Source organism: Apteryx mantelli, chromosome 2 (genome assembly GCF_036417845.1).
Source record: "Apteryx mantelli isolate bAptMan1 chromosome 2, bAptMan1.hap1, whole genome shotgun sequence".
NCBI lineage: Eukaryota > Metazoa > Chordata > Aves > Apterygiformes > Apterygidae > Apteryx > Apteryx mantelli.
The window spans coordinates 144,304,146-144,329,369 of record NC_089979.1 but is presented as its reverse complement, the minus strand read 5'-3'; the positions used below and the strand labels follow the sequence as shown (position 1 = coordinate 144,329,369).

At 39.4% G+C, this 25,224-nt stretch overlaps 1 protein-coding gene across 5 annotated transcripts in view; it reads left to right on the top strand.

Annotated features, from left to right (window-relative positions):
* Nucleotides 1–24,750, top strand: part of CDK14 (cyclin dependent kinase 14) — a 338,379-nt gene extending 313,629 nt beyond the window's left edge. For all 5 annotated transcript variants that reach the window (XM_067291723.1, XM_013941578.2, XM_013941575.2 and 2 more), the window contains one exon: nucleotides 20,526–24,750. The gene's annotated coding sequence lies outside the window, so the exon portion shown is untranslated. The remainder of the gene's footprint in view (nucleotides 1–20,525) is intronic.
* The last annotated feature ends 474 nt before the right edge of the window (nucleotides 24,751–25,224 follow it).

Below are 25,224 nucleotides of genomic sequence, written 5' to 3'. Positions count from 1 at the left end.
CACTTTTGCTCCTTGATGACACAAACTGCTCCTCAGAGGTCAAATACAGATGAATTAGCAATGCTGTAATAACATGTTCCCTGTACATTCGTGCACTGATGCAGACCCATGGGAGTAAATGTATAGACTTTGTAAAATGAATAAAAAATAGTGATTAGAGCCTTTTTTTTTTCAAGATTCACTTTTCCCAAGTATTCATCTGTTGTCTTAATTTAGTATTTTTAAGGGTCACAGTAAAACTGATGTTTAAAAGAATGCTGTTTTACAATGAGATTTGATATCTGTAAAATAATTATAGTAGCCACTTCTTACAAATAAAATTTTTGCGTAATGAGCGCAATTCACAGCTCACACATTTTCACTGTGTTAGCTAATTCTATCAATATGGTCCGTTAAAATAGGAACTTTGAGAGTATTAGCCATTTCCTGGGCACTTTTTGGTAGTTTCTTTCTATGCATGAGTCATAATCAGAGGCCAAATAACAAATGAGAAAATGTCCTAAAGCATGGTCAGCTGGGTTAATGTTTGCCAATATCTAGGTGATAGAGGTACTCCACACAATTTAAGAGCTTGTTAAAATCCATTTTCAGGGTCACAAAGCTCTCAAGAGATGAAGTAGAAGTTCATTTTAATGTTCATTTGAACTACTTTATGTTGAGTGTAATATAGATGTGTATCTTTAACAATGAAAAGCAGAAAAAGAGGTGGGAAAAGGAAGCAACTTTGGTATGTGGAACCAATTTCTTATATGATCAGTTTTAAGTAAAAAGGTTCAACAAATGCCTGTTACCCATGTTCATGGTTTTACTAGATTCTATCAGCCTTGTGACAAGCAGAGAAAGATGTGTGCAAGACCTGAGCTCTTCACAGGAGTTTGCTGGTGTCCTTTGATTTGTGAACTAGTATTTGATTTGACCTTGCTGAACAAAAGCGATGAGCAGTGTAATTTGTCACACAAAGAAAAGTCTCTTTTCATTTCCTATTCATACAAACCTCAATTTAGGAATGTCGCTGTGCAAATATTTAGCTTTAAGAATGTGATTAAGACCTACTGAGGCAAAAGGAGTTTCTGGAGGTGCCAGTGTGAGGAATAGGAATTCTTCTCTCAATCTGGCCTAAATTTCCTTTAAAATATTAAACTTTTAAACTTAGAACCACAGAGGCAGGATCGAGTTCACTTGCCTTCCCAAAGATCTAAAAGCTGTCAATGTATAGTAGGATTTTGGTATTTATTGCTTTAGCTCCAAGTATTTAATTTATGTTGAAAATAATAATATGTGAATTTAACTCAGTAATTCCTGTCTTTTCCTGTCTCCCGCTGGGAAAACCACACTGGCTTCAAACAAGCTCTGTGTGGGTACAAGGTCTCTTTGCATGGAGTCCCTTAAAGTGTCAGGGCTGCCGAGTTCATATGGTAGTGCAAAAATGAAGTTCAGTTTTGTCTATACACATGCATAAACACAGCAATGGAGGTAGGAGTGAAGGTTTGTCTCATTGCCTTACAATTTACATCAAAATACACCTCTGAGCTTTGGACCTCACACTTACTGGGGCTGGGTAGTGGCTGCAGTCAGGTTAGGAATAGAGCTGCTGAACAAAGGCCCTAAGGAAAAGTGCTCTTTGTGCAAGGTATATTTTCTTTTTTTGTTGGTTAGTGTGGCTCATTCTTTTGGCTTTGTTTTTTTTAAGTCGATCTTCTTTAGTAGTACATACAAACAAGATTTTTGGAGGACTTTTGTGTATGTAAGCTTCAGGACCAGAGCGTAAGAAATTTGTTCTTCAGACTGCATTTTTTGTCGAGTGAAAAATAAACCTCAGAGCGTAAGCAGTTCAGGGGCGATAACATTTTGCATGGGCAGAAACTTTGGTAAGACCTGAAAGGCAGAGTCTGACTGTTGCGTGAGCACGTTCCCTTGGGGCATGCACAGGGACAGTAGCACTAGAGTCAGCGGAGTTCATTGCGTTGCAGTGCTGGAAGGAAGGGGGAGAGGGGGCAATATGGAGTATGATTTAGGCCTGATAAAGGCTTAATTCTTTGGCCCAGTTTCACTCTTGAGCGGAGGGAAATTTTCAGGTGAATGGGAACTGATTCAGTTAAGGAGTAATGTCTTTTCACTGTCTGCTTACTTGGCTGGGAATGGGCCTCAGTCTGCCAGGAAGGTTGTGGGGCTCTTCTCAACTGCTGAGGCTTCAAAGATGAGGGCAGGGTGTAGACAACTGGCATTATTATTTTTCAACTGAGACAATATTAGTTGTGTTAGCTTAATCATGCCCGTGTAGGTTCTCGCAAGGAAATTTTCTGCTCTGGTACTAACAGTGATCAAAGACCGTCACTAGAATTTGATTTTTGTTTGTTGTATGAGTTCACTTAGAGCATGCCAGCAGCTGCTGCAGCCAGTGAACCTAAATAAATGTCTGTTGGATATCTATTTAGCAGCAGGCTCCATTTTTTTCAGCACAGTCTCCATGTAATCTTTTAATCTAGTTCTTGCCTTTGACTTTTCGTATTTTATATGTTTAACCCCTTGATGCAGATATTTTGCATTAAATGCTTTAGAAATCCTGATTTACTGCCTCAAGGGATTAACCAGAATTCCAGTATTCTTGCTTTATCTACATTCATTTATACAGTCCATCTATTTCTAGTAAATACATTGGCCAGATCATATTTCTCTGAAAACTTTAAGCCCTGAAAATGCAGTGACATAATAAAAATAATAAAAACTGTCTTGCATATTGCTCTTATTCTTGCTTTAAATATCAGCTTCCAAAGGCACAGTGGGTTTATATTCTCCAAGTGAACACCTTTGAGGTTCATGCTGCAAAGCTCTAATTTTTGGTTGACTTCTAAGAGGATTTAATCAAACTACAGGATATATGATTCAAAGCAAAAAACGTAATTAAGAAAAATCTTTTTCTGTAGGCAAAGAGCAGCTTGTTTTCATTAATTTTATGAAGAATGTTGTTTTTCTTGGCTGAAAACTTGAACCCATGGGACAAAGGAAGATTTATGGGGTGATCCACAAAATCACACAGGTTTTGTGTTGCAGTGCTGTTTTTGCAGTGACCACTAGAGTCCCTATAGCTAAAGGTTTATCAGTGTTTCTTTTTATAAATCTCTATATTCAGAAAGGACTTTTACTCAGAGATTAACTTTGAGCTAAATATAGGCACACAAAGTCTCGGTGTATACATAATGTCATAAACGTGTATATTTTAATGTAAATAATTTATAAGATTTTAAGAGCTCTTAAATATTGTAAGAGCTCTAACGTAAGAGCTTCTTACATTAGAAGGTAAAACGAAGTTGAACTAAGGGTGGGTATTTAGACCTCCAGTTCATATGCTGCATGTGCTTTTTCGTCGTCCTGCCTTATTTATACATATGGCAGACCATTCAGCAGTTGCTGAAAGGCCCTAGAATAGAAGATCAGAGGCATGATGTCTCTTGCCCTAATCCTTCAAGGTGTCAACACCACTTGGGAGGTGCTTATGCCGAAGATCTGTACAATGTATGAATTTGACTCTTTCTGCTTGTTGGAGTGGAGGGAAGGAGCCCTAGATTAGACTGTGTTATTGTGAGGTTGTTTGGCTTGTATCTCCCTTCTGCGTGTGACCCCTTAGATTTGAGGTTCAAATTCAGCTATAACTTTGACATATGTATTTTTAAGCCAAATAATACGTTTATTTAGTTAACTGGATCAAATGAAATACTTTATATATCTTTAAAAATCTCCGGTTAAGAAGATCAGTAGTTCATGAACAGTAATGAAACAAATATCTTAACAGAATGCCTTTTCATTCCCCATAATGTCGGCAAGAGTGTCTACTTGTTTAATATTGTAGTAAACAGAAAAGTTCATGGTTCAGTGCTTAAGCCTCTGAGCAGTCTCCCCAACTGTTCCTGGCTGCCAGTATTTTACTTTCTCGACAGGAAACTAATTTAATTAGTACAAAGACAGGCCAGTACAGATCCCTGTATAAAATTCTTTCAGTTTTCAGAAGGTATATACTGAAGTCACTACATTAGATCAAAAAACAAATCATAAAGTTTACAGAATGGAATATATGTTATCCTGTATTATCAAAGATTGCTTTCTCAAATTAAGTTACCATGGTCTTGCAACATCAAACCAGACACAACATTTCAGTTGAAAGAAGTAGAAGCTGATAGAAAATTTGAGCCAGGCTTATGTTTTATGTTATGAATCTCTTCATCCTGTTTGTGACTAACTGCAAAGATAAGCAATCCATTAGTTCTTAGCAATATTTTCTTCTCCAAAAAGTCTGTTTCAAAGAACTTTAATAAAGTGGCAAATTCAAATAGTAGTTAGGAAGTGCTAAAATTAAGGTTTCAGATTTAATTTCCTCCACCTGTGGTTTATGCACTTATCTACAATCTTGATCATATATCATTGTTTCCCGTGGACCTCAACTCAGGTTTTTTGTACAGGATAATGGACTGTGATCACAGATGGAGAGTTAATGTTTATTTTTATCTTCATCATTCAGTGTTTGATCCTATGCATTATGGCTGTAGTATCTGTAGCCTGCATCAAACACAGAATCATTAGCTTTCATGGAGGCTTTTTTGTGACACTTTGTATCTTAGTTCCTTACCAGCATTGTGAAGTCCCCTTCATGGTACCACCCTGAGTTGAGATGGTGCAGAGGTGTCTATTTTACACACTAGGAGCTGAGGTGCAGGTATTAAAATGACAACTGTTAAAAATAAATCAATTTTTCCTGCCTGATTTCTCAGAGCTCCTAGCATCTTTTAGTGCTTAATATGTTCAGATTGGATTTCATTTTGCATTGACCTCATTTGCAGCAGTGAATGCTCAGCAACCCAAGCCAGGAACCGTCTTGGATTATACAGAAAATGAGAAACGCCAAATGAATTCCTGTTAGAAAAAATTAAATAGGTTTATATAACTTTCCTAGCATCACGTAGGAGCTCTGGCAGAAGCAGGACTTGAATGCAACTTTCTAGGCATTCAGCCACTGAAACTCTTTTTCTAGTGTACTGCTCCACTTACTTGAGGTCTTCCAACTTCCACAATAAATGAGGCAAGATTCTTATTTTCAATAGAACTATTTGTCTTTCAAAAGCAGCATGTGTTTTGGCCAGTGAATGTGGCAAAGGTCTTGTGTGGGGGCAAAAAAATGGCCATGTATTAAAGATTGTAACACAAATGTAGAAGGCATAGAATTAAGACTGAATGAGCATTTTTTTAGCTTAACAGTTGTCATTTCCTAAATTTCCAGAAACTGAAAAAGCGAAGAAGAAAGTTTGCCTGTATGGAAGCATATCGATCCCTTCTTTCACCTTCATGGGGATTGCTGTCGGTGGGATTCATACCTTTCAGCCCCCAGTATGAGGCCAGTAGGCAGCAGTAGGAGGTGATTATCCTCTGTGTCAAGCTGACACAAGAGAAAACAGAGTGTGCTGTGCAAACAAGCTTACCTGCTGTTCGTTGGACAGGAAATACTGTCGTGTGACCCGGGATAATGGGATCTCTTGCAGTTTCTGAAAAGAAGTGTAACCTCTTGGCTGTACACTCGCGCCCTCTGCATCTCCGTGTCTCTTGCTGCCCCTTCTCCATCAGTCGTGTTCCTATTCCCCTACCTGATGTTTCAGCCTGTTTGCCCAGTCCTCATCCAGAAGGACTGAATCATTAGGATTAGACTCAATAGTGCCTGTCCTGATTACTGGGTGTTTGACTTGAAAGCTATTTTTAACACCTCCCTGCCCCCCCCAAAAAAAAATTAACCAAAAAAAACCCCACCTGGTATTTGAGAGGATGGGAGAAGGAGGAGTTCATCCCTCTCCCCAACAGAGTTAAATGTTAAGAAAGTTGCTGCTTTCTCTTTCAACGTGTTATCCTTACGTCTATTCTGTTTGCCTGCATGCCATGGTCAAAGATTGAGTGACTCAGACCATGGCAAATCCTGGCTTTCTAGTTTAACCACTATTAATTACTTGACATTGCATTTAAGAGCTAGTTTGCACAAGATACATGAAACGCACTTGCATGCTGGCTTGCCTGCCAGGAACATTTCCCCCTCCCATTTGCTTCGTTCATTATTATTTAAAAGCAAATCGGGAAGCAGAATTGGATTAGCAGAGTGGGTGACACCAGTGGAAAACAAGCTCGGTGTTGGCAGTTACCCTGCCAAGGTAATGTGAGATGGCCCATTTTAGCAGGCAGCCTCGGTTAGCTTGCTGTGATGACATACGGCCCTCGAGGGTAAGAATCTATTTCCATATTATAGCAGCGTCTGCCGTGATGCCTAGGAGTTTGGAAACGTGTTGTTGCTTGGCTTCTCCTGCAGACTGCCCTTTTGGTCTCTCCTGCCGTGCTGGGCCCCTTTCGGGTCTCCTCTGCTTTTTTTCCAAGGTGGCCTCAGGCGCCTCTGCCTACGTGTTGATACCCAGCTTGCCCCCAGCTACTCTGGTCCCAAGCTGCCAGCATGTTGAATGTCAAGAAGCAAAATAGGGAAGCTCATAACCCTCTCTTTCGTGGGGCCTCCCGAATCAAAGGAGAGCAAGCAAGCCCTTACGTTGACTCTTAAGGGTCAGTAGTTTCTCAAAACAGTGGGGATATATGTTTTATGTTCTAAAAATAAATAGCATAGCACGTATGTTATATGTCAGCTGTAAACTTAATCACCTCATAGACATCGACAAATGAAAAATTAGCTTATTCGAATTAATAAAAATGCCCTGTTTCAAATATTAGTGTTTTAAAATTTTCCAGGATATGATTTCGGTGTCCAGGGGTGTCTATTTTCCTTCTGTATGAAGCCAGTTCTGGTGGCTTGCATTAAAATCCATGTGAAAGGGATACCACCAACTTAGTCGTTTTGTAAAATAAACTCAAACATATTTCAGAAACCAGACTGCCCCTAAGTCCCTCAGGTATGATTAGTGACTTAACAATAACATTCCTTATTTCAAAAATCTCTTTTTCATCATCCACTTGCTATGTAAGGAAAATAATTAAAATAACTCTATACAAAGTCTTGTCAAAGCACAAAGTATGTATCTCTTTGAGTTTACAGTATTGTTATTGTAAGCATTACTTGAACAGATAAAAATACTCTGATGAGTGAGAGTTATAGGCTGTTGACATTCTTTTAAACTATTTATTATAATTTCCAGAAATTCCAGTGCCTTTTTTTGATCACTTTTTTTTTCCCTCTGGGCACACTCTGCTTCCAGACCTTCCTTTAGAAACCTTTGTTTTGGGGATAGTGAAATGGGGCAGAGAAGCCTTACTGGTGAGAGCATGTGATCCACTTGTGTGCGATATGAAAAATAGAGGAGTTTCTTCCTATTAATCTTTGTTATGGGAATCTATGTGCAGTAACAGTCCTGGTCTAATGTAGTCTGACAAGGTGAACAGAACATGATGTGTGATGCCATAAAAAAAACAAGGCGCTTGTAATGAGGAGATCAATTGGGCTTCAGAAGCTCTGACTTGGTGTGCAGGTTTACATACATCCCTGCTTTAATGCATATCTCTTGGTTCATACTGGGGTGAGGGTTATCTTACACATGAAATGGCTCTTGTTGTCCTCTTCCTGCTTTTACTTCCCTGAGGACAGGTTCAGAGAAGCGTCAGGAGATGGGCAAATATGTCCCAATCAAATAATCAACCACATCCCAAATTCTAGCACTCTTGAATGTGTGTGTTTATCACCAAATGGCTACAAAATTAGAATATAATGCTCCAGCAAGATAGTTAGCTAGTATCACTGTTAATACGGCAAACCAAAGGGTTACATGTTGGAAGGTTTTCCTTGTGTGATGTACTCAACTGACGAAGCTCCTGCTGGGGGTGAGAGGTGTGATCCGTTCTCAAGCTCTGTTGGTTGTCACTGCATATGCCAAGACCCAAACACATCGCTTATGCACAAAGAGCTAGCTTATTTCTTTGTTCATGCTTTATAAGTGAGCTAGTTACTGTTTTATTCATGTATAATTGTTATAATCTTTCATACCTAAATTATACTGTGTTTCTAGATGAAATTAGAAGAAGGCCATAGTTTTTCAGAAGAATCTATTAATCTCAGATAATAGGCTGTGTTTATATTCAAAAGCCTGTATTTTAAGGTGGAAAGGGATAATTGTATACACAAAAGCACACTGTTTTTAGAGACAAACGTAGTGTTCTTCTGGTGCATCTATTTCACCTTCTTTTCAAAATTAGACCCAGAGTACATGTGTTGTTACAAAAATCCTGGGTTTTGTTCTGTGTTGTTATTATCTGCCCATCTGCTCTTCCCTTTCTTTCTCTCCTTTCCTATGGCAGTTTTCAGCCTCATACCTTTGATATTTTTCATAGAGACTAGCTACACTTTACATGACTCATAAAACAAGTACAAGCTAATCAATCAGGTGGACTGAACTTCAGTTGCCATGAACAAATGAGGACTTACTATAGTGCAGTGCTGTTCAGTAATGCTAGAGAAGTTTCAATTTGAGAAAAATCCATCATAAATGAATTTATGTGCCCACCCAGATTTATTTTAATTAAAATCATCCGTGAGTCCTGGCTGTTGCTTTGACTACTAAGTGCTTACAAATGGGCTTAATAGACAAGTTTGTTTTTTCCACAGCTGTAAAAATACATATTCTGCTACATGATTTTTTTAATCTGATTTATTTAAATAGAGTTAGGTAAAGATGCGTTTACAGGGAAGGTTAAAAGGTCAAAATTGTATTTAATTAACTTATACCCACTTGGGAAGCAGCCAAGGTAAAAGAACACACTGAAAGTAAGCTTCAAATAATATGAAATCTTTGAAAAGAACTAACCACCTTTGGTGAAAGGCTTTCCTGTTCTTAACCTTGTGTCTTTTAAGCTATTTAAATGAGCTATGCAAAACCTTACATTTATTATATAATGGAGCTTCAAAAAAAGATTAAATATTTCTTGCAGTTAAAGAAAACTGATGCTATGGCACTGAAAGCAAAGCCTTTAGTACTCTATCTGACCACGCTACCTGTTCTTGCGTACCAACAAAATGCATGGCATGTCACACCTGATGTGACATCTACTATTTTTGCCTCATGTATGGAACCTCTCAAGTGTGTGAGACTGCTTGTGTTAAAAACGTAGAAGTCTTTCAAAAAAAAAAAAAAAAGGTAGTGTGGGAAAAGCCCCTATAAAATCTGAAGGAGGCCTGATTTTTAAAGATGGTCTGAGGTTTTTAAAAGCTGTGTTCATGAGAAGTACCTCATGTTGGGTTTTCCAAATCACACATTATATTTCAATAGCTTAGCCGTACACATGGAAAAGGTCTTACCTCAGACACAGTGGGAACTCTGAGAAAAAAAATCACTGAGCTTCTTTGTGATTTCTTTTTATACACTCGATAGGATATCCTCATTGCTGTATTGATGTTCTGTAGAGGTGCCAATTCTGAAACATTTTTTCCATTTAATTGCCACAGAGTTTGTGCTGTGGAAATACTTCTGTGTCAGAGCTCCATATGTTTTTTTACATAAAAATAGGACTGGCAGGGAAAAATGCAGCTAGCCTGAAGCTGCCAGTAACCATTTCTCATGTTGCAGATTTTCAGCAAGAATCCCAAGCGAGAGCTGTATAGGTGAAAGGACTGAACAGCTGTATGGGGATTCACTAAGTACCAGCAGAGCCTATAGGGAATCAGCATGGAGGCAGGCAACATTGCATATAGACACCATTGCATTTCCTGAAATGGGCTTTTTCTCCCCTGCCCCATTCTGGTCTTCCAGAACTGTTGTGTTGGGAAACAATCCCAGCTTGAAAAGGTCAACCCAAAAGACTTCCTGACCTCTCTGTCAATACCATTGTATGGCATTCATGGTGTGGGTGGACAATATAGCCCAAGAGCTTTGGACATAATGGTATTTGGAAATATATTCCAAAATTTAAATATGTCTATTACTTAAGCTTGCCATTAAATTAATATACCGTAATTGTGGAAAAGATCCTTGTGATTCAGCATGTGAGGTCTACATTCTGTCTAATTTTATGTATGCTTAAGGGTTGCAGTGCTGTCCTAAAGAATTTCTTTTAATTGACACGACTGCTTTGGCATGATGCTAAGGCTCTGAAAAGCCACAGCAGCAAATAGAACATATAACCAGATGGTTCTTACAAAAAGCAGCTTTCAACTAGAAGGATCTTTGCTCTCCAGAATGCAATTGTAATGCTGCCTGCTCTGTCAAGCTAAAACAAAGGCTGTCATAACTCCACATTCCAGATTAATTAAGAATTCCTTGCTGGTTTGAAAAGTACTCTCTTCTTTTCGGAGAGAAACTCTAGGGAAAAGACACAAAAAAACCCAGAGGTGATTCATTTTGTCCTCTCCAGAGAAGAACTAACAAACATAGCTTCACCCCAAACTGCCTGTAGATACCTTCAGACTCCTATAATGATTCTGGTAATGATAAATACATTTGTACTGTTCTCCTAATGTTTAGGATTTACATCTATGGGAACTAAGGTAGTTTATAGTATTGTTGATCCCTTGTAGAGGTCCTTAAGTTCTGAGGCGTCTTTGTTTCTTTGAATCAACTAGCAATATTGTCCACGCCAATCCCAAGACTATCCTGTAGCTACTCTGCACTGATTACACTAAAAGCCTTAAATTTGTTCCAGGAGCACTTACTTTCAAGAAGCAATTTGGCTAATATAAACAATCACATGTATACAGAATGCCCTATTTTTTTTTAAGTACCTATCTTTGCATGAGATAGTCCTTAATTTTCTGGAGGAGGTGAATGCTAATGAGTCATCTGGCAGTCATTTAGGATATCATATGTCATTTTCTCCAGCAGACTTTGCTGCAGCAGGATACAATCCTGGCAGCTCTCTGGGCTATGCTGGTAACTTCCCAGGAATCAAAGGGCTGCACCTTATGCGCATCTGCATTTGCACAGGGTTTGATCAGCTAAGTGTGCATCTGTAGTTTAGCACTGCCTGTGTACACATCACTTTACAAAACATACAGAAAAAACACACCTGAGAATCAAAGGGAAAACCAGGAATGAGTCTCTGAACTTATATATTTCCTATGTGTTGGAGCGAGGGAGATGAGGGAAATGGTCATGCCCATCATCACATCTGGTGTTTGAGTTGGTTAGCTGTGTGATTCAGATAGAAAAAGTATACTGATGTTAGAGTTGACAGACAGCCCTATTAAATAACAACAGCCATCAGTCATGAGACCAGCAGTCAGTAGGTTTCATTCCTGGTGTTTGGATTGGGGCATAGTCTATCTGGTGTCCCTGAACTCTGGGCTTACGTTCTTCATTCAAAGCTAGATATTGGGCTGTGAGGAATCTGAAGCTTTTCTGTCCCTTCTAAAGCCTCTGAACTCTGGTTAAATATATCTTGAAGCTTCACAATCTGTTAAATGTCTCCTTGGGTCTGTTGGCAGGCCAGAAGCATATTGCTGAAAACAAAAAACAACCAAACAAATCCAAAAAACGTTCAGTCAGACGCATGGACTCTCAGCCATCTCCTGTTTGCTGCTCCCTTGGAACATGTACAGGAGATTATCCTTATTAGGCAATCTTAAGGGTGTTCCCTGATCTTTTGAGTATAGTTTTCTTCCTTTTAATTAGTAGGTCATTATGCAACAACTTCTGTCTGCTCCCCTAAGTGGCTAGCTAAGGCAGATTTCACCGTGTTTCCGGATACCTGAAAATAATTAGCCATTTGTGAGTTGGGAAGTGGCTTCAGACTTTACAAAGTGAAGTTTTGCTATGAGTAATGCACTGGGGAACTGCTGTTCATGAAAAATAAGGATGTAATTCCACGATTTTGTCTTTGCAGGCAAAAACAGCATGATAAATTTCTGCTTAACTCTACCTAGGTGATTCCTTCTTGCTCTCCTACCAGTTCGCAATCCCTTTAGTTGTGCTGGTGCAACTCTTTATAAGTTTGCTATCAGCTGGATCATGAAAAGTTCTAGGCTAAAAATAATCCCTCTTCATATGCTTTTAGATCACTGAATCCCATGGACAGTTTTAGCAGAACAAACAGTGGGGGGACAGGTTGCTGGCAGCAGTAATAATGACTGAGCTTGAGGTTTGCAGGCATTTCTTAAGCTGCTTTGCCAGGAGGAGGAGGCGCAGTGGAAGGGTACCACAGCTCAGCTGACTTGCACCCCATTGCTTGGGCTTCAGCCTCCAGCCCCTTTGGCCCTTCCTCTTTAGCAAGAGAGTGCAATGAGGAGATCTCTCACCAGCTCTGCTCCTTATCTCTAATGCAGGGTTCAAACCAGTAATAAATCCATTAACCAAAGCCTTAATGGCTGTACATTGTCTTCCAGCAGATATTTCCTATTCTGAGTTCTGTTATATGCAGCCGAAACTGATAGGCTTTTTTTGTTTGTTTTTCTTGAAAATATTTTAATTAAGCTACATGCAAATTTTGTTTGGGCATAGCATTTGTTCATCTGTTTCACTTTAAATAGTTGATGCTGCAGCTGAGATACGCATGCCGTTGTGTGAAGCACTGGCAAAAATTGTAAGTTTAGGTTCTCTCATTATAGATCCAGGGAGACAGCATGCTTCCAGCTCACATTTAATCAGTTTTTCTTCGGCAAGCTTTTTTTGTTTGTATCAGGGCAAGAAACATAACATTTTAGATACATCAAGATGATTTCCCCCCCCCCAAAAAAAAAGAGGGGGGGTTGAGGCTCATTTGGGTTTCTTGCATACTGGAATCTAGAAAATCTTTGAGTTACGTCCCTCAGTTTTACTACTGATATAACCATGATTGAAAATGTATACCCTTATAGCATTTAATTTCAGAGAAGACAAATCTTTAAGCCATTAAAAATATAAATAACATACTGGAACCCTGCAGCTCACATTTGGAAAAGGAAAAACAAACAGGAGGATGCAAGAAGTTGTAAGGATTTGGCTGTTTCTCAGGTTTGAGAAGTATATTCTTGCAAATAAGTAGCACTAATATTTCTCTAGCCTTGATGTGTACCAAAATCCACAGCTTTCCTTTTTGGTTGTAATAAGGTTTCTATGGCTTTGCTTACAAACTGTATTGAGCTCAGTAACACTGCTATTTTTGCAGTATCTTCGTCTGAAGTATTCATTTTCCCAGAGCTCACTCACAGAGGGCTGTGCTTTATTCTCAAAAACTAGAAGACATGTAGTAGATTCAGTCCTGGCCATTTTTCATGTGAAGCCCTATTCAAATGGTAATTGAAAAAGGCTTTGTGGACTTTGTTCTCAACTCAAAGAAAAAAATTCAGCTGTGGGTAGCTAGGGTAGTAAAGAATTTTTGCTGAAAGACTCAGAGAAAACTAATTTGGAAGTAACCACAGCCACTCAAAAGTTAAAGGTACAACTACAAATCAACTGTGAAGCCAGTCGTGTTATCAAATATCATTGGAGTTAATATAGTTAATAAAATATTACAGGGAGGATGAGGACTTGCAGTCCTTCTTTCCTAGCAAAATCTACTATAAAGGAATTAATTATAATATTTTGGGAGAGCTCTGTGCAGAGTGTGCATGGTAGGTTTGCGATTATTGATATGCATATATGCTACTTAGCATCTAGTGTGTGATTGCGGGGCAAGGCTGCGCTCTGCAGCAGCAACCTCCCACATCGGGCTGTCAGGCGCAGGGTCACAGCGTTTCAGGTGACGACTCTTGGACTGTTTGCACTGTTCTTACACATAAAGGCCTAATCCGAAAAACTCACAGTCCAAGTAAGGGTTTCAGTGAGCTCCAAAGTTTGTAACTGTTTTAATATGGCTTTTTGGTTAAATTTTAAGTGTATTTATGTACTTTGAACTGTTGGGGGCTCCAACTAAAACTGGGCACTCATTTTGCTAGGCAGTCTAAACTCCACGGCTGAAATGTAACCCCAACAAGGCAGAGCTAACAGAGGGATAAAGTGACTTGCCTAAGGTTACATTCAGTAGCAAAGACAAAACCTTGGTTTCGTGATTCCCAGGCCCATATCTGCTGCGTCGTGGACCTCTCACCTTTGATAGGGTTATGTAATTTTCTCTAATGTATGTGCACTCATAAAATTGTTTTATTCATAAGTTTGTGTTACTATGCTGATGATATATTTCTGGACTAGTTTACAGTCCTTATCTAGCACTCGCTTCTTTTAGGGTTATTGCCCCCTGCCTGCCCCCAAAGCAGCCCATGACCCTGCAGTACCTCCCCATGTGCAGACGGCTTTGTCTGGGGCAGGGGCTCTGTGCAGAGGCAAAGTCCCTCTTGCCAAAAAGTCTTTGCAGGAGGAGGAATTCTGAAAACAGTAACATGCTTGTATATAATCTATATTATGAGTCATGCATTAGACCTGTGGAGAAGAATATACAGCAATATTCATCATCAAAGCTAGTGTCTGGGAGGTCCAGTGTGGATAAGAACACAAACCCAGTTACTAAGTCACTGCAGAATAAAGCAGGAAAAAATTAATCTGTAAATGTTTTGTTACTTATTTGTCAAATACGGTTTACTTTTAATGACTGATAGTAGTTATTATTAAAATGTGTAGGTATCCCATACAGTACTGCGTTCTGTGAATGAGTAGCAGCCAACAGTTACCAAGCTAATCCGGAGTTCTCATTTAAACATTAAATTAAATAACATTTTGCTAAAGAAATGTAAACTGAATTGGAAAAGATGTGGCCTGTATGAGGGGAGGAAGGTGAGGATTTCTTTCTTAAAGTTGCCATCCATCCTATGAAAAAGATTGGAAGTCACATTCATAGGGTATTTGGTAAAGGAGGCTACAAGCACAGGTAACTTGCACCCATTTAGTTACAGCTTTTAAAATACATATTTAGTTATGGCAGTGCAAAATGCTGAGTTAACACTCTAAAGTGACCATGACAACACAGGCTCTGGTGCAAGCTGACATTAAATTGATTTAATAATTCAATTTTAATAAACTCCTGAAAGTTGGTGTATAGGCACATCATAGGGAAGAAGATACTTTGTTTCAATCCTAGTTTAGAAGTGATGCAAATTCACCATTTTGCTGTGTGTTACAAAGTACTTGAGCTCAAGAATCATATGTAAGCCTATCCTAAAAGTGTTTTTCTCAAACCCCTCTCAGTTTGGAAAAAACTGTAGTTTTTCTAGTGTCAATTATTTTTTTAAATAAATTTTTAATCACAACCTTAAGTCCTGCCTCTCTTGTGTATTTTGGAGCATGAGTAACTAGATAAAACTAAAGCCCAGCTGAAAGCAATTTTAGTAATCTTATATATAGCCTAGTGAACAGTGTTCCTCAGGAAACCACAGACAAGGTATAGTCCATAAAAGAAATGCTTTCAACTGAGGTAGGCTGTATACTGAAATAATCACTCCATCTTTGAGCTAACACCTCTGAAGATATGTAGAGAAACTTAATAGGCAGCCATCTACTGAGCCTTGTCCATGGAGTAATATGGAGCTTGAGCTAACAATAGTGCAGATCATTTATTTTTCATATATTAAAACAATTGCATTTCTTTTGTGTCTCAAGGAAAAAAAAAACTTCCTTGAAAAAGAGAGCACTTTATACCGTGCAACAATTCCACATTCCAAAGCATGTATTTTTAGAAATGACTTTGTATGTACCCATGCATTCCTCACACATTCAGATGTATGCATATACCTTATTTGTATGTTTGTGCTTGTGCACATGTATTATAGACACAGATATAAAATAAGGTGTGTATGTGTGCATATACATATATACATATATTTGAAGGGGGAGAAGAATTTATGGGAGGCTGGCCAGATTTAATTTGTCTCCTTGTATTTAGCACTTAAGGGCTCATATACTCATTTTGCTCAAAAGTGTGAAGAAGTACTCCTTGCTTATGCCTCAAATCAGAAATGCATGAAGTGCAGCTGCAGAGATAATACATTCTCCCCAAAGGCTTTGGCTGAGCAAATTAGGTGTCAATGGGGTGCCTGCGCAGGCAGTACTCTCTCTAATTAGTCTCTTGAGCCTAGTTGGTGGCGGGTATAAGATGATCTAATCAATTGGTCTGTGTCTGATGGTACGTGTAAAAATCCTGGCAGGCAGAGCTGTCTCCCACAGGTCACTCACCTGCACAGCGGGAACGCTCATTTTCATTTTTCATCTCTTCCATCACATGATGCTGACAGTTGGTTTTAAGAAAATGGAATCCAAAAAATATCTAGTTCATAGGGCATGTAGGTCAAAATAAAGTTGCATTATGGGTATTGCTGAACCAATTAATTAATATTTATAGCAGCGAGTTGTATGTAGATATCGTCTGAGTACAAATAGTATTGATAATGTTTGGCTGCCTTTTTAAAGTGACTTTTCTAACAAAGATAGGAAGAAAAAGTGTGGAAAAAAAATCCCCTGTTAATAATATACTCTTTTAGAGAGGATGAGCGGTATCTATATGGTCTGTGCATGTCTGGTGGAGGGAGAAGCAGAAAGAATATACTGTTGATGATCTTAAATTCTCTTACATTTCATCTCATAGAGAATACAGTACCCCTGGTTGTCAGCTCATATTTTTATTTAAAATCTGGTGTCGTAGAATGAACACTCTTACAATAATGCTAAATCAGCTGCAACATAAATAGACCTGCACTCTGAATGTGCTTTGCATGCCAAGGATGCTGCGGGAGCACAGCTCTGCCCTATTTTATAATTTATACAAAAATTAAAAGCACCTAGAGAAGGATGCTGATGCTGCCAAAAGGAGCACTGAATCGGTGATTTGCATTTTTAAGGAAAGAGCATTCTTTTTATTAATTAAAAATAAAGAAAAATATTTGGGACGTCAGGGCCCTTTAGTCACCCTTCTCTGCCTAATATCTTCAGAGCAGGATTAGTATTTAAATTACAGGCTTTAGTATCCTTTACTAGAATCACTGTTACATCAACAGCTACCACATTGTAAAGTTAGCCTTTGCCTATTTTTAAGGTGGACTGATACCTTATTTTGTCCCAGTTGGGATCTGTGACAAACAGGATGTATGCACCTGATGATTTCTCTAGATAACAAACATACAACTGAGTTTCTTGATTTGGTCACTTGATATTTCAAGCACATCATTACCTTGCATATAATCTTCTATTAATTTAGTAGAGACATCACGAAAATCAAAACTAACTGGACCTGTGGTGAAAAAATACAAGTTCATTTTTAAGGCAGTCTGTTATATTTCTTTCTTTTTTTTTTTTTAAGGAGATCTGAAAGAACCCTATTTTGCTCTTGGGAAATCACAAGTTGTAAATATTTCATTTAACAATTTACACTTTATAAGCAAAGCTGTGACCAGAGGCCATAAACACAATCTGCCAAGTCACCAAGCAAAACTTTGATTTGTAGGATCAGGAAAATGTATTAAATTCCAAGCAAGGATATTTCTAAAATATATCTCAAAACCCCCTGCAAACATGGAATACTAAGCCACCTGGGAACTGAGCTGCAGCCCTGTATGGAGACCCTTGCTTCAGGAACTGCCTCACATCTTAGCTGTGTGAACAACTGATGTTTCAGTTCAACAACCAAACTGAAAAAACAATGTTTTTTTTAATAGAAAGATTGGTTTGTGACAATCTAAAATTTCATACTTCTTTTGTTGTGGATTTTCTGCTGTGGAAAAATAGACACCCTCCTCTTCCTCCGAATTAGGGGAGGTGTCCATTTGAGATGATGCAATGAGTCTCTGTTCAAACAAACTAAAAACCAGGAGAAGATCTTCTATCCCATAGCCCAGTGAGTGCAGTGCTCATCTCAGAAGTGGCATATCCATGCTCAATGCCTTCCTCTGCCTGAGGGCGTTTAAACCTCCATTTCCCATTTCCCAAGAGAAGGCCTGAGCCGCTAGGGCACTCTGAGGTGCAGGGAAAGGATGTCAGCTGGTGACTCCACTCGAGTCAACAATAAACATAGTGAATGAGGGACTCCAGTGCAGGCCTTATATATTCCCAGGGAGCGCCCTAACTGCCAGACTTGTTCTCTGTGTCAGGGATCACGTACAGATTTTATAGAGAGGGGAGTTGTCTCAGCAGCCGAAATGAGGGATTCTGCTTCAGAACAGCCTGGTCTTTAGGGTGCTGGTCTGAGCAGCGGGAGACCTTGGTGCACACCTGGTTCCTGAATGGGCCAGGCAGCAGATTTGAACACTACAGGCAGCTGGTTGATGATTCTGCTCTCACTATGTCTTTTAGTCTTCCCCAGCCAGAACCATTTGGGAAATTCCACACAAAATCACTTTTATTCCAGCGAGTTTATTGTTTGTTCTAGCCTAAAACTTCTCATGCGTAATATGCAGAAGGTCAGAGACGGTGAGAGCTGCGCTCCCCACCTTACTGTCCCACAGATGGTCAGCTTCACCAGAAACCAGTGGCCCCAGCTGTAGCAATGGCACATCAGACCCCAGCAGAGCTGATGATGGTGGAGCTGGGATCACAGAGTTGACAGCTGCCTTATCCTGAGCCAGAGCAGGAAAACAAACGGGGTTTGGCAGAAAGCTTGGCAATCTTCAGTGCACATTTATAACTTTGGCTCTCCCCTTTCTTAGCCCACTGTGTTCTGCCCTTGGTCTGTGTTGACTCTGGCAGTGGTTGCCAATATGCTAAGATTTTTTTCCGTGTTATATGGTGACAGCTGCCTGTTTCATTTCTAAGGAAGCTTGTAATGTTATAGGGCTTGATTCTGAAAATGCCAAACTTCTCATTAAGATATTCATCATCTCATAGGCTCGGACCCTGCCCTAGAGAAGATGTGAACAGCTTTGCATGCAGCACCAAAAGTGAAGCCAGAAAATGTAATATTGTCACTGGAAAATTCTAGCACATCCCCAGAAGAGGTGTGATGTTGACCTCCTTTGGAAATTGCTCTGAGGCCCAGTGATAGAAAGGAAAAGTTCTGCACAATTAATATAATTATTTAATTAGGGCGTATTCTCAAAACTGACTAATTTGGTAACTCCTGGAAAACCTTCTTTGTCTTTTATCCGCATCATTTTGTCACCTATCCTTGGTGTACCTGTTGCTTATGCCAGGTGCTGGAACTCCAGCAATTTGGGCTTAGCCTTAAATCAGGCCAGCTGTTCTGGGGCTGGGCAGATGTGGCTTCCACAGCTGTAGTGCAGGTGGCAGGTAGCAAGCTCAACATTGAAAAAGGAGCTTGGGGATTTTAGTTACTTCTTTAGAAGGAAGGGGCACTAACAGGGTCATCGCTGAAGTGTTTGTTTTAAGGAAGGGGAATTGGGGAAATATTGTCAGCAGTGTTTCACCACTTAAGTATTTGTGAATTTCTGAGTGTTCCAAACTTTCTTTTTCCTTTTAAGTTTATGGGAGGGTAAACTAAATGGGTCAACTCAAATGCATTCCCTGAAACAAGATTTACGGGGGCTTCAGCCAGACTCCAAGACCCAGAGGAAAGTGGGGCTGTCGTGTGGAATAGACATTCCACACAAACTCCAAATGTGATTAACAAACAACCCAAGCTGGTGTTGGGAGGTGGTAGACCAAGCTCCAAGAAGGCCTGAGAAGCTGCTGTGCATCATTAAGAATGGGCTTTTGTTAATACAGTTCAGGTATTCTGGTGCTTAAAGGGCAGAAGAAGAGCTCTCAAGAACCATGGCACGAACCCTGGAAATTATGAAAGTTAGTTGTTGTGTAGATGTTAGGCTGTTTTTATGAAAGCCACAATTAAAATTTTATGTTTGAAACTGCAGTTCAGAACTGATGCCTTGTTTTTCTCCTGCTTTTGAAATGAGGGCTAGACTAGATTCACTGGCACCTGCATCCAGTTTGACTGAAATAGTTTCAGGACATGCTAATACAAACCAGTTCTAAGCTCAATTAATATTTATTTTTAAGTGCTTTCTCTCTTAAATGCTAATATTCCTCCATACCTGACTCTGTTCCTGCAACATTTTAAAATGTAAGAGGTCTGTAGTTCTAAATCTTTGGTCTTGAAGAATGCTGTAAAACAAATATATTTTGCATGTTAGAAAACCTCAGAATTTCTCAGCATCATCAGAAAAAGAAGTCTTCCTTTATTACTTCGCACAGAAGTCTACTTGGACATTTATTTAAGAACTAAATACGTTAATTATAAAACTTATATATTAAAGGAGAGTTGTTTTATTTCTGTATATTAATAGAAAAACAAATAAAAGTGAATGTTTTACATGCAGCATACCCAGGAGCTTCATAACCAGGTTGCGTTTACAGAAGTATTTGTGACTTACTCTGAGGTACCCTTAAATAACTCTTGGAGAGCAAAGCTAAGGAAAACTTTTCTTAAACTAGTCCCAAGCATTGCTGCAAAAGTGTTCACTAAGGACTCCATGAGAAGAGGGGCAAGAAGAGCTTGTGAATGCCTCAAATGCTGTGAATGCTGTGCCAGCAAACATGCTTTGGATGTCTGGCCTTTGCTCTGAGTTGGTGTCCTCATAACTGGCTTTGGACTAACCTATTTTTTTAACAGGTTAAAAATCATTGAAAAAAGCAAGTATTATAATTTATATTGTTTCCTTGCAGGATTAAATTTACCAGTTTGGAGGAGGGAAACAAAAACCTAACGAGGAGGCCGACACCGGGAATGAACCATGGCCTGTTTCCTTTCTTTCTCTATGGTGGATTTCATTCAGAAGAAAATTGAAGCTGGCAAGACCCTGTTTTTTTCCCTGCAATTTATTTAAAACCTTGCACGCATTTGGATACCTTGTGATTTCAGAGAACTATGTGAAGATTAAGCTTTTGCTTACTGATACATGGCATGTACTCTTTCAGTCTTTTGTGTTTGATTTTGTTTGATTTTCCACTGCTGCGCTGCATCTTTGTAAAGATTTTTATGCTTTCACCAGCAATGTCTTAAATACATTAAGACAACATATTTGGTGTTCACACTTCTTTGGTAATGAGTGTACAAAAAAGACAATAGTGGCATAAAGGAATGTGTGTTTTCTTTGAGAGTTGTGCATATTTTGCAACCAATAGGAAGACTATTTCTGCCAGAGCAAGCCCAGCGTTTCTGATCAGCTAACAATTATAGCACCTTGCCACTATTCCTAAAGTGTTGTTGGGTTGTTTCGTTTTTCATTATCTCCTTAGACCACTCATATCCATTCTAAAAACATGGCAATAATTGCATGTTTACTTCAATACTCTGAATTTGGTTACTCTGCTTAGGCTTTGTAGCATGCCAGTTTTCAAAATAGGCCTTTGAGAAAGACAAAGCAAAAATGATGAGATGTACTCAGCTAGCAGATACACAATGAATTCTTTATGCTTTTATTCCCTTTAAGACTATTTCTTTGGTTTATGGGTCTTGGCTACATCTCTCTGTTTTTCCTCACACTATTTACCTTTTGGAATGTTTTCTTTATAAAGAAAACAAAGAGATGGTGAGACAGTTCTGTTTAATTCAAGGCAGACACTAAGGTGCAGAAAAACTTTCATCAAATGAGCCATTAAATCTAGCTGTGTTACTTTGCCTCTTTCAAAGCAAAATGGAGAATTTTGCTTATCCAAAATTGTTTGCTGTTCCAAACCAAAGCACCTTTCAGGTTATTCTCCATAGGTATTCTGATCCGATTGGAAGACACTACCAGGTACTGTGTCTTTAAATAGCTTTTCTGAATGAATGAGTCAAATGCAAGCTTTGCAAGCAACGAAGTCGTGTGATTTTAAAACAGAAAGCCCCTGCTACCTTTGGGTTGGGGAGGACATTGTGTTCAGGGGTGTAATAAAACTGCCCTGATCACATACAATGCTTTGCATTCAGAGAAAATGGGGTACAGCACAAAAACCACTCAAGTTATAGTCCTGCTTGCTAGCCAATATTATTCTACGCATAAATTTGACATCCTTTGCTTGCTGGATGCATTGAATTACATTTTTAAGAAGTGTGGTAACATTTTGGTTAGCATTCAGTGTTTAAAAGGAGGGGGAAAGGATTTGCGCTACTGCCATCTTATTAAACTCCAGCAGTGTTAATAAGAAAAGAACAACCAATAAGGCAAATCCTTGACTGCTCAAGTAGCTACGAAAGGCCTCTTAAAGAATTAGGATATGAGTCTACACTTTCAAAGAGTTGAACTGTGGAAATATTCTCAATATTTGCACAGCCATTAAAACACAGTTTTCCCCAATGACATCTCTGTTTCAGGATCTGGTAAAAGCCATCTGAAAGCCACTTTCAGTCACAATCCTATTTAAAACTTACTACAATTTTTCCCCTGTGTTTATGAGGGGAAAAAAATGACCACTGAACTTTTGAATTTATCACACACTAAAACTGCCTTAGACGTGGTTTGTTTAGGTTTCATGTTTCTTTTTTTTGTAAGAGAAAAGTCTTTTATACATTATCTTTGCTACTTAAATCGTGTGCAGTTTGATGATTAAAATTAGCTATTTTTAGAAAAAAACTTGCTGCAAAAATCTGAAGAATTTTTGAAAATTTAACAAAGATTTCAATTAGGAATATAAGGGTAGTTTCATAGACACATCTACTTTGGCAGCTTAAATTGGGAGGCAAGCAATTATGCTGCTCAACAAAACATCTGAAGGTTTAATACAGAGAGTAATTCCTCAACTGCTCCCACAAGCCTAGCACATAGCCATCCATAGTGAATCATGTACAGTGTTTGCTTAAGGTATGTATGTGTGTATGTATGTGTGTGTACACACACGTGTGTGTGAGATTATCTTCTCTGCCCCATTCCCGCTTTTAAGGAACCACTGAAATAATTAGTTGGTCCAAAAATCTTCAAACTCAGTTGCCTGTAGGAAAGTGCATAAATATCTAGATTCCTAAATAGTAACTTGATTTTCAAAGGTAGCGGGGTTATCTCAGCAACCAATTAGTTAAGGAGTGACCAAGATCTCTGAAAATGAGCCCAATGACTTATGCACATCCTTGGAGACTGCCCATGGGACTGGGAAGCGCTCTTCTCCCACAGGGGTTCTCCACGCGGAGGGGACTTGGCCTTGGCGAGCTGGTGCCTGTTGCAAAATACTCCTCTGCATCATCAAATCTACTGGAAAGCCTCATTTTTTGAGAAAGTAGAAGCTCCTTCATCCAGGGGGCTGACTGTACAGCCTATTTCCCTCCTTCCAGAAGAGCCCTTACCTGCCTCATTAGCCTGATGTGACACCCATCAGTTAGGCCCCCAATAGCTAGCCCACTTCTCCAGCATCTTGAAGAAGCAGTGTTTTTCTCCACAGCTATTCTCAGTGCTGCTGAATGTACTTGTTCCCTGCCAGTGCTCCTCTGACAGCTCTATCGAAGATCATTAGTGTCCCCTTCTTTCCTCTCATCCTTCCTAAATCAGTTCTACACAGGATCTTCAAAGGGACAAGGAGACCCTGGCCTGGCCTTCCAGACATGCTGGGAATGCAGTGTCTCATACCTTCTTTCATTAGATCAACAGTCAAAAGTTGGCTTAAATGACCAACAGTCCCTGGGGCACAGTCCCTGAGAAACAGGGGGGTTCGCTCAGCGTCAAATAGCCAGCAGCAGTGCAACTTTCATTTTCTTGCCACTTGGCTGGGCCCCAGCAGATCCTTTCCAGCAATACGGAGAGGATGTGGCTTTGCTGCGAGAGAGGAGAGCAGCCACAGGGCAGCAGGTGCGGGAGGCAGATAGAAGTGGGAGGGCACATTCCAACTCCATATGATTTCTAATGTTAGGTGACTGGGAAAGGGAAGATGATGATAGAGATGGTTGTGTGTGTGATACGGGGATTCCTCACAAGTTCAAGTTCACAGAACCTGATTTTACAAGTCAGACAGCTGGAGATGGCTTAGTCCCCGCTCCTGCTGGGTTCAGATCAGCTCTCATCCTGCCCAGCAGGCACCGCACTCATCAGGACGCTCTGACAGCATCAACATCACGTTACTGCATAGTATCCCCCATTGGTTGGGTCCTTTTAATTGTTACTATCGGTTTTAAACAAAGCCATCTTTAAGGATAATAAATCAGTCCATGCAACACTGAAAATTCAATCTGCAGTAGACAGAGGCACTGGGATTTTCGTTTTCTCTTTGGTGAACAGGGGTCCTGGACTTCCAACTACTGTGGAAGGAAATTACAAGAATAAATTCCCTGTGGGCCGGTGGGTGACATATACCCCTGTGTGTTCTGTGTAAGGGCACACAACTGAATGCGTAGTCAATGCTCTGGTATGCTCATATACAAAATACTCATCTGTGAATATTATTGGTTTTGTAATCTTTATTATATAACATGTTTAGGCTGTACAGACTGGGGAGCAAAATGCCGACACCCCATATAAATAGAATTATGTTGCATTACTGAGCATAACAATACTCTCCCCTACCAGCATTTAGGTGGACTGACTGTATGTTACTGCCTTGCATTTTTCACATAAGCAAAAAAAAAAAAAACTCAAAGGATGCACTAATAATTCCCATCCCCCCAAAATGCATTTCAATGGTGCTGCATACAAAATCCCCACTTGCCAGCTTCCAAGTGGATTTTTGTATGGTGCACTAAGAGGTGTTCTTTTTTTAACAAATAAAGAGGGGAGGGCTGGTACATGAAAACAATGTTAATGTAATTAAATATATATAAATATATATATACTTCAGAAGAACAGCATAGTAAGCAGTACGGTAAAATAAATGTCGCATTATTTGTTACACCTTGTAATTTGTCTGTATTATGAAAGATGTAATGGTTTGTCAGCTGTAACTGTTGTTTTCTTGTAACATCATATTGAATAAAGTGTAGCAGAATCTCTCTTCTCCTCTGTGTATGTGGTATAGACCTAAACCAGGGGATAAAGCCTTTATTTTTTGTTCTCCAGAAAATGAACAAGGAAATGGTTGTAAACAACAGATTTTTAAGAAATGAGAAGTACTCAGAAGCAGGCAGGCACTAGACAGTAATTAGTTGAAAAGTTTAGGCACTGATTCGGCCAAGCACGTGAGCAATCGAAGCTGCAAGGCAGTACTGGCTATACAGGGCACGGGTCTAACATAGTGCATTTCTGCCTGCACTAGTTAGTTATTTGGTGTCTCTTTCCATTTTGTTATATGTGTGACAGAGGACCAGTTTACAGTACACTGGGATTTAATTAAGTGGTAGATGGGCCAGTTTTCTGTCCCCCCTGCCAAAAAAAACAGGCCTGATTTAGATATTTTGTCATATGGGGAGTTACCTCTGGCTTATTACAAATTCTCATGAAATAAGAACCGGAGAATTCTGGTGGAA